Here is a 7,116-nt window from a genome sequence, read left to right as displayed (position 1 = left end):
ATGGCTATAAGCCTTTATTCTCATAAAATTGAAACAATGTAGGAAATGGTAAGAGATTAGCAATTTATAAATTAATGTTAATACATCTATCAGATTATTTCCTATGAGCAAATATTGATCACAAACAGAGAAAAATCAGTTATATCCAAGTGACAACATGTGGACGGCTAACATAAAATTTGATTCAAAGGAACAAAAGAAGATATTGGGCCTTCAGAAAAAATAATTGAGGATCTTTAGGCTTATATGACTGACATTAATTAATGAAGTTAAAAAATTATAATGTAATTGAAATTTACATGAATGAGATCTGTGGTATAGAAATAAAGTCTTCCTGAGGAGGGATATATTTCTGGTGGGATGCAATAGCTATTTCTATTACTTACACGAGGCTCTTCTAGACTCAGTGTAATTCCTGTGTGTGTGTGTGAGCATGTTATAAATATGAATTGTATATCTTTTCTTGAACGTAAATGCTAAACAGTGGAAAACACTATCACTGTAAGTAAAAATAAATAGGTAAATGAATATCATTTCTGTTTAGGTTCACATTTTTATATGCATATACTTGGATAGTTGGTCTATCGCTTTGCTGTGCTTAGTCGCTCAGTTGTGTCTGACTCTTTGTGACCCCAAGGACTGTAGCCCACCAAGATCCTCTTTCCTTGGGATTCTCTAGGCAAGAATACTGGAGTTGGTTGCCCCGCAGTTATCCAGGGGATCTTCCCAACCCAGGGATCAAACCCAAGTCTCCCACATTGCAGGCTGATTCTTTACCAGCTGAGCCACCTGGGAAGCTCAAGAATACTGGAGTGGGTAGCCTATCCCTTCTCCAGGGGATTTTCCTGACCTAGGAATCAAACCAGGGCCTCCTGATTTGCAGGCAAATTCTTTACCAGCCACCAGAGAAGCCCAGTTGGTCTATTAAGCAACTAATTATGACTTGGCTTATAATACAAAACGAGTTTGCCATCTGATGCCAAATTTTCCTTGGAGAAGATGCTTCTGTAATATACCAGTTTGTGTGATGATAAACTGGATTGGGAGAAACTACCTAAAACCTATAATAAGAGTTGATTACTGTGAGGTTTGTCAACTATAAATTATTCTATGTAATTTTGCACGTGAAAAATACTGAGGCCAAATGCAACACATTACTTAGCTGCAGGTCCGGATTTATTACTGGTTTCCTTTTCCTCTTTGACATGTTTTTGCTCACAGTCACTGTTTGAGAAATAAGTTTACTAGGAAGATATTTTCTCAGTTATTTGTAGTCTTATATCATGAATGCTTTGCTTTTCCAGGACTGCCTGGTGCATAGACATGCAGAACTATACTTCTGTGTCAGAGTTCATATCGTTGGGAATTCCTAACACTGGAGGGCTGGAGAACTTGCTATTCATCCTGTTTTTGATGTTCTATCTCTTCACTTTACTGGGAAACCTGCTCATCTTCCTCACCATTCTGGTTTCTTCCAACCTCCACACCCCCATGTATTTTTTCCTGTCAGTGTTTGACGTATTTTTCTCTACAGTGAGTTCCCCCAAAATGATACTACCTAATGGGACAAAGCTGAACCATCTCTTACCAGGGCTGTGCCTCCCAGCTGTTCTTTTACCACTTTCTGGGTAGTACCAAGTGCTTCCTCTACACTGTGATGGCCTATGACTGCTTTGTGGCTATTTGTCACTCTTTGTGATACATGGTTATCAAGAACCCCAGAGTGTGTACCAGCTTGACAGTGGGTTCTTGGCTGGGTAGCTGCCTACATGGAAATATCCTCACATTTCTTGTGTTTAAGTTACTTTACTGTGGCCCCGATGAGTTGGACAGTTTCTTCTGTGACATCCCAGTGGTGCTAGCCCTGGCCTGTGCAGACGCCTCTCTAGCTCAGATGGTAAGCTTCACTAACATGGATTTTGTGACTCTTACATGCCTTATCCTTATCCTTACTTCCTATGGTTGCATTGTCCTTTCCATTTTCAAAATCAAATCTTCTGAAGGCAGGCGCCGAGCTTTTTCAACCTGCAGTGCCCACCTGATTTCAATCATCTTGTTCTATAGGCCTGTGATGCTCATCTATCTTCGGCCTGCTTCCATCCCCTGGCTAGATTCTGTTATCCAAGTGTTAAATAATATTGTTGTCCCTTCCCTTAATCCTTTGATTTATACCTTGAGAAACAAGGATGTGAAGCTGGCTCTGAGGAAAGCATTAACTCAAGTGGTCCATGTTCTGGGGCATAAGGTATGGTGGCAGTTCCTTTCTGAAATTCTTTGAGGAGTTGCTTCAGATACACTACTTGTACAATAGGATTGATGCTGAAATAGTGAGCTGGGTGAAGATGCTATGTGACATCTCTTGGGAGTCCTGTCATGTGGTCAGGGATTGGTGGACTGAGCCATGATGTACTGCTTCAAGGACACTTTTCAGATTAACTCAGCCTTTCTCTGTTTTAATTTGCCAAAACAGTGTATCTTTTCTGCTTTACACAGTCTGTTCTCATGGGAACTGTGTTTTCATTGATTACCATAAAGAAACAAGGTTCTGGAGAACATGGACTGGCTTCCTTCCTTCTTTCCCCAAATATATGCCGTACTCTATTTTCTTACAATCTCTTTCTGGCCATTTAATAAAACCAGGTCAACAAGGTGTGAAATTTTAAAGTAGAATTGCACAGTTTGGTAAATTTAAGTTTAAACTTGGTTTATAACTTCTATGGCTTTAATCATGTCTTCTCAGTACAAAACAATCCCATTTGAAGCTTTATGCTTTTGGCCATCAGAGAAATTTGGCATTAAAATTCTACTCATATGTCATAAGTGAGAAGTTGGCCATTAATCTATTCTTATAAAATGGGAGACTGGATTTCTGTAAATTGGCAGAGGAAAGTCTCTCTGAGTCAGCATTCTCTATTCATTATAGGTTTGGTCCATTTCATGAAAATCTAATAGATCTGTAATTAGTTAAAATTGAAGCACTAACAATGTAACTTACTTTTTTTTGAATCTTTCAACATTAAAATTTTTTTTTATTTTTTAGTATAAATTTATTTATTTTAATTGGAGGTTAATTACTTTACAATATTGTATTGGTTTTAATCAAATGAGCTTTAGGTTTATTATCTATTTAGATTTATCCAAACACCTAGAATAAGAGCTAACACTTAAAATAGTCCAATGTATATGATACACTTTACATGTATTGACTAATTTCTCACAAAATCCTAAGACATAGATATATATGCATACATATCCTCCTTTCATAGGTAAAGCAACTAAGGCCAGCAAAATTTTTCCTCCCAGACAGTCTGAATCTAGAACTGAATGGTTACTGGCTTATAAAAAGTACTGAAGAATCATAAATTCTATATAATTATAGCTATCCTTACCATCTTGCTTTCTGAATATTATTTGCTGTTCTATTTTTCATATACAGACAAAAAAGAACACACATTTCGTTAACCCATTTGTAAAAAATATCCCAAAAGGGCAAATTCATAGAGACAGAAAGTAGATTAATGGTTGCCTAGAGCTTGGAGTAAGGATGAGAATGATTGTAAATGGACATTTTTTTCCCTTTTAGTATGAGGGAAATATTTTAAAATTAGATTGTGATTATAGTTGTACAACTTTATAAATACATATTCTTTGTAAATGTATTCTTATTGAGTTGTACACATAAAATATGTATTTTATGATATACAAATTATATCTAAATAAACTTATTAAAATACTAAAAAATCAATACTAGTCAAAAAGCTTTAAGGTTTTATGATTATCTGATTTAACATCTTTATTTTGAAAACAAAGCTAATGAGTAAGAAAGTGAGTAGTAATATATGACTATAACATATTTACTTTTTAAATTAAGACTCAGATAATTTATTCCACTTTGTTAGAAGTGACCAAAAGCTTTAAATGCAGACAGACTGATATTCAAATCTAAGTTCTGTGATTGACTTTTGGAGTTAACTTTGGCAATTATTTAAACTTTTTCAGCGTTATTTTATCTTTAAAAAGAAAATAATATCTACTCATAGGGTTGATGATGCCAGAATGAAATAAAGGGGCCTTGAAGAGTTTGGTTAAAAAAAAAAAAATAGGAGAATCTCAGTAAAATGTAATTATAATTTCAAAACTATGGAGAAATAAGACTTTTCTGAATTCATTAGCATGAAAAAAAAGACAATAATGATTAGAAAGCTGTAAATCCTTAAACCATTTTAGTGCATTTTGTATTATCCCAAAAGAGTCCGACACGACTGAGCGACTTCACTCACTCACTCAAAGTGATTTTAGCTATAACAAATTTTCTATTAGAAAAGTTTATTGGCATATAGTTGCTTTACAAAGTTGTGTGAGTTTCTGCTTTACAACAAAATGAACCACCTATATATACATGTATATCCCCTCTCTCTTGAGACTCCGTCCCACTCCCATCCCACCCCTCCAGGTCATCACAGAGCACTGAGCTGAGCTCCCTGTGCAGTACAGCACTTTCCTACTTGTTATCTGTTTGACACATGGTAGTGTGTATATGTCAGTCCTAATCTCCCAGTTTGTCCTCCCTTTCCTACTGACCCCAACCCATGTGTGCAAGACTGTTTTCTAGACCTGCGTCTCTATTCCTGCCCTGCAAATAAGTTCAACAGGAACATTTTTCTAGATTTCATATATATGCATTCAGTTCAGTTCAGTTCAGTCACTCAGTCCTGTCCGACTCTTTGCGACCCCATGAATCGCAGCACGCCTGGCCTCCCTGTCCATCACCAACTCCCGCAGTTCACCCAAACACACGTCCATCAAGTCGGTGATGCCATCCAGCCATCTCATCCTCTGTCGTCCCCTTTTCCTCCTGCCCCCAATCCCTCCAAGCATCAGAGACGTTTCCAATGAGTTAACTCTTCGCATGAGGTGGCCAAGTACTGGAGTTTCAGCTTTAGCATCATTCCTTCCAAAGAACACCCAGGACTGATCTCCTTTAGAATGGATTGCTTGGATCTCCTTGCAGTCCATGGGACTCTCAAGAGTCTTCTCCAACACCACAGTTCAAAAGCATCAATTCTTCGGTGCTCAGCTTTCTTCACAGTCCAACTCTCATATCCATATATGACCACTGGAAAAACCATAGCCTTGACTAGACGAACCTTTGTTGGCAAAGTAATGTCTCTGCTTTTCAATATGCTATCTAGGTTGGTCAAAACTTTCCTTTCAAGGAGTAAGCGCCTTTTAATTTTATAGCTGCAGTCACCATCTGCAGTGATTTTGGAGCCCCCACAATAAAGTCTGACACTGTTTCCACCGTTTCCCCATCTATTTCCCATGAAGTGATGGGACCAGATGCCATGATCTTCGTTTTCTGAATGTTGAGCTTTAAGCCAACTTTTTCACTCTCCTCTTTCACTTTCATCAAGTATATGATATTTGTTTTTCTCTTTCTGGCTTACTTCACTCTGTATGCCAGACTCTAGGGGTTTCCACGTGGCACTAGTGGTAAAGAACCTGCCTGCCAATGCAGGAGACATTAGAGACATGAGTTCGATCCCTGGGTCAGGAAGATCCCCTGGAGAAGGAAATGGCAACCCACTCCAGTACTCTTGCCTGGAAAATGCCATGGACAGAGGAACCTGGCAGGCTACAGTCCATGGGGTTGCCAAGAATCAGGCACAACTGAAACTACTTAGCCCAGCACAGGTTCATCCACAACACTAAGAGTGACCCAGTTTTATTGTTCTGTGGCTGAGTATAGTCCATATATGTATGTACTACGTCTTCCAACATGCTTGTTTCATTGAGCAGCCAGTAAAAATAACGTGCTCACAGCCCTACCTAATTTTATCTTTTTATGCTCTGATTCTTTCTCTACACAGCAGTCAGCAGACTGATTCTTAAAATGTTAAGTTGAATCAAGTCACAGTAGTTAAAGCATGCTGAGAGAAACACAAGTAGTGATCTTTAACAGGAATAAAGAAATGAAAAAATAAACAAATGGATTTTTAGAAAAGGATGTTAATTCAGGAAGATGAAAAACTGATATTGGGAGACTATACAGAAATTATGAAAAAAAGCAGTTTTCTTTTTTTTTTTTAATTTAATTTTTAAACTTTACAGTATTGTATTGGTTTTGCCAAATATCAAAATGAATCTGCCACAGGTATACATGTGTTCCCTATCCTGAACCCTCCTCCCTCCTCCCTCCCCATACCATCCCTCTGGGTCATCCCAGTGCACCAGCCCCAAGCATCCATTATCGTGCATCGAACCTGGACTGGCGACTCTTTTCATATATGATATTATACTTATTTCAATGCCATTCTCCCAAATCATCCCACTCCCTCTCTCTCTCACAGAGTCCAAAAGACTGTTCTATACATCAGTGTCTCTTTTGCTGTCTCATATACAGGGTTATTGTTACCATCTTTCTAAATTCCATATATATGTGTTAGTATACTGTATTGGTGTTTTTCTTTCTATCTTACTTCACTCTGTATAATAGGCTTCAGTTTCATCCACCTCATTAGAACAGATTCAAATGTATTCTTTTTAATGGCTGAGTAATACTCCGTTGTGTATATGCACCACTGCTTTCTTATCCATTTATCAGCTGATGGACATCTAGGTTGCGTCCATGTCCTGGCTATTATAAACAGTGCTGCTATGAACATTGGGGTACGTGTGTCTCTTTCAATTCTGGTTTCCTCAGTGTGTATGCCCAGCAGTGGGATTGCTGGATCATAAGGCAGTTCTATTTCCAGTTTTTTAAGGAATCTCCACACTGTTCTCCATAGTGGCTGTACTCGTTTGCATTCCCACCAACAGTGTAAGAGAGTTCCCTTTTCTCCACACCCTCTCCAGCATTTATTGCTTATAGACTTTTGGATCGCAGCCATTCTGACTGGTGTGAAATGGTACCTCATTGTGGTTTTGATTTGCATTTCTCTGATAATGAGTGATGTTGAGCATCTTTTCATGTGTTTGTTAGCCATCTGTATGTCTTCTTTGGAGAAATGTCTATTTAGTTCTTTGGCCCATTTTTTGATTGGGTCATTTATTTTTCTGGAATTGAGCTGTAGGAGTTGCTTGTATATTTTTGAGATTAGTTGTTTGTCAGTTGCT

General features: G+C 37.9%; 1 pseudogene; it reads left to right on the top strand.

Annotated features, from left to right (window-relative positions):
• Positions 1-1,287: 1,287 nt before the first annotated feature.
• Positions 1,288-2,278, top strand: LOC147342378 (olfactory receptor 10D3-like; annotated as a pseudogene).
• The last annotated feature ends 4,838 nt before the right edge of the window (positions 2,279-7,116 follow it).

Source organism: Bos grunniens, chromosome 29 (genome assembly GCF_055505025.1).
Source record: "Bos grunniens cultivar Pamir isolate PY7600 chromosome 29, Bosgru_T2T1.0, whole genome shotgun sequence".
NCBI classification, from domain to species: Eukaryota; Metazoa; Chordata; class Mammalia; order Artiodactyla; family Bovidae; genus Bos; species Bos grunniens.
The sequence above is the reverse complement of the archived record's forward strand: the minus strand, read 5'-3'. Positions and strand labels throughout refer to the sequence as shown.